This window comes from Gossypium hirsutum, chromosome A03 (genome assembly GCF_007990345.1).
Source record: "Gossypium hirsutum isolate 1008001.06 chromosome A03, Gossypium_hirsutum_v2.1, whole genome shotgun sequence".
Lineage (NCBI taxonomy): Eukaryota > Viridiplantae > Streptophyta > Magnoliopsida > Malvales > Malvaceae > Gossypium > Gossypium hirsutum.
Window position 1 is genome coordinate 57,647,157 of NC_053426.1, and position 3,341 is coordinate 57,650,497.

The 3,341-nt window shown below is 37.7% G+C and overlaps 1 non-coding gene across 1 annotated transcript; it reads left to right on the plus strand.

The window, feature by feature from the left end:
• On the plus strand, positions 1-107 carry LOC121227058 (small nucleolar RNA R71). Its single transcript, XR_005924714.1, has one exon. It is a non-coding gene; the product is annotated as a small nucleolar RNA R71 (small nucleolar RNA).
• The last annotated feature ends 3,234 nt before the right edge of the window (positions 108-3,341 follow it).

Below are 3,341 nucleotides of genomic sequence, written 5' to 3' on the forward strand. Positions count from 1 at the left end.
AACCCATAGTGAGGGCACCTTCTCAGTAAGTCCTTGTATCTCTCCCATGCATCGTAAAGTGTTTCTAAATCCATCTGCACAAAAGAAGAGATATCATTACGTAATTTAGCCGTTTTAGCTAGCGAAAAATATTTTAGTAAAAATTTCTCGATCATTTGTTCCCAAGTAGTAATTGACCCTCGTGGTAACGAGTTGAACCACTATTTAGCTTTGTTACTCAATGAAAAAGGAAATAACTAAAGACGAATGGCATCATCAGAAACGCCATTGATTTTAAATGTATCGCAAAATTCCAGAAAGTTTGATAAGTGAGGGTTAGGATCTTCATCTTGCAAACCATCAAACTGAATAAACTGTTGTATCATCTGAATAGTGTTGGTTTTTATTCAAAAGTATTTGCAGCTACAGTAGGTCTAACTATGCTAGATTTAGTTCCTGTTAAAGAGGGTTTAGCATAATCATACATAGTACGTGGAGCAGGATTTTGATTAGCCGCAATTACTGGAGGTACCTGATTGCCTTGGTTTTCAGCCTTCTTGTCAGTTGGAGGTTGAGTATCGTCTTCTTGCTCGTTCTCTATGTATCTTAAGCTGCACCTTATTTCTCTTTGGTTTCTAAGAACTGTACGATTGATTTCTTCGTCAAAAAGTAATGGTCCCGACGGGTTTCTTCTAGTCATAAACTAAAAAAACCTGTCAAGAGAAAGAAAAAGTAAATAAATATAATAATAAAAAAATTAAATTAAATTGCAAGAAAAATAAATGGCTAAAGTAATAAAAATTGAGCGTTCCTAATATCTTAGTTCCCCGGCAGCGGCGCCAAAAACTTGATCGCATGATTCGTAACAAGTAATAAATATTTATAATGAAGATCAAACCTAGACTAACTATTATCATGACGAAAAGGCAAGCGCACCTATCGAACAATAGTATAGTAATAGCAAGACCGGGATATCGTACCCAAGGGAACCAAAAGTGCTAATAATAACTATCTTTTTATTATCTAGCCTAAGAATAAAAGGGGTTTTTTTTGTTTTAATTAACTAATTATCTAAACTAAGAACGCACAGAGAAAAGAATTGGAGAATTGCTTTTGGGAAAATCGATTAACTTGAGACAATACCTAAGGAAAAATCCACCTCGACTTTACTTGTTATTCTGGCTCCGAATCAGACGATTTATTCATTCAACTTCTTCCGTAGAGATCCCTAAGTTATGTTATTATCCATATTCAAGACTAATAGCGTCTAATCCCTAGATTGAATAACCAAGACTTTTCTCTAATTAACACCCTAGGGTTGCATTAACTCGATCTATGGATCCCCTTATTAGGTTTCACCCTAATCCGGCAAAATCTTATCACCCTATTTCTAGGCGTGCAATCAACTCCGCTTAATTATGACAAAAGTACTCTTAGATAGGGTCTATTCCTCGTCTGAATAAGAGCATGTCTTGAATTAGTATCCTGGGATATCAAAACAAGAACTAAGAACACATAATTAAGAACAAGTTAAATAGTTATCATACGATTTAGAAAATAATAACAAGATTCATCCTAGGTTTCATTCCCCTTAGGTATTTAGGGGATTAGTTCATAACTAAATAAGAAAACATCTCAGAAGAATAAAGAATACAAAACATAAAGAAAACCCAAAACTCCTTAAGGGAAATTGAGGAGAGATCTTTAGTCTTGATGATGAATCCGGCTTCAGAGATGGATCAATCTGCTTCCTTGGGGTAATTCCTTACCCCCTTCTCTGTCTCCCCTTTTTCTACCTTTTCTAGGGTGTATTTATAGGCTTTGGAATGCCTAGAAGCCCTCCAAAGTGGCCTTTTCTAAATTGGACTTAACTTGACTCGGCAGGGACACGCCCGTGTGCCACGCCCGTGTGCGTCGTCCTCTAATTCTGCTAGATTGACACGACCGTGTAGTCTACCCTTGTGAGGAGGTCTAGGCCGTGTTGATTTTGTACTTTTTCCCATTTTCTCCGTTTTTGGCCCGTTTCTCGATCCTTTCGCTCTCCTATGCTCTCCTAAGTGTAAAACATGAAATTAAAGCATTAGGTGTATCGAATTCACCAATTCTAATGGAAAATCATCCATAAAATGCGTTAAACATGGGAGAAAAATATGTATAAATTACGGTTTATCACAAACCAAGCAACACAGGCAGTAAAATAATGAACAAAAGAAACAGGGAATTGTTTGGAGAAAAGGGAAGAAGTTTCGGCAAAGAGGGTGCTAAACTCGCCAGCAGGGTTCTACCAAAGAGAAATGTAAAGAGAAGAAAAGAAATATGGGTATTAGAGATAGGCTATATTCAGCCAAAGATTTAGAATGGAAGAAAGAAAAGAGAAATATGATTCATGGCACAAAAGAATAAAAGAAGGAAGTTGCGATAAAGGATTTCAGCTTAAGTCTGGAAAAGCACAAAAGACTACTAGTGAAATCGGCACAAGGGAGAATGATACCAAAATTGTCAAAAAAGAACAAAACCTGAAATAGAAGAGAAGGAATTCGGCACCTCCTCGAAAACCAATTGCCAAAAATGCATTTCCAAAATGCTTTGGCCAAATTTGCACCCACAACACCCCCATTTGGCTACAACTCAACCCAATTTCAAACTCCTTGAAAATCTCCAAGATTTTCTCCCCTTATCCCTCCTTGATATCCTCCATAACAACCTCTATGACCTATTCAAACTCTCCATCACTAGGGTTCAAATCCAGCACCAACTCTTGTCGTCCCTTGGTAGCAAAATAAATGCTCCTTGCATACCGTGGAATTCAAGCACATGCCCTCTTAGATGCTCCGCACACTACTTGCCACTAAGCCACAAGGCTTTTTGTAACATAAAATCCCATACACTTAAACATAAGTCCTAATTGCTAACAACCAGTCTCACTTAAGATCAAAACTAAAAATTTTGCCAAGGCCCAGACTCAAACCCAAGCTTCCTAAACACCCCCAAACATACCCAAATCACATAGCCAATAAAGCAAACAAGAAATTTGTGTCAAAGCATACAAAATTATAGACCCTACATTTTTGGGGCGTTACAACTGTACCCCCTTAAAGAAATTTAAGCCTCGATATTTTCCTGATCAGAATGAGTGAGGGTATTATTGTCGCATTGCCTCCTCTGGTTCCTACATGGCCTCTTCTGAACCGTGGTTACGCCAAACCACCTTACCTAGTAGAACAGATTTCTTTCTCAATACTTTAACATTACGATCCAATATCTGCACCGGTTCTTCCTTGACAGTCAAATCAGGCCTAACCTTAATTTCCTCAATTGACACAATGTGTGAAGGATCAAAATGGTACCGCCTCAGCATTGAA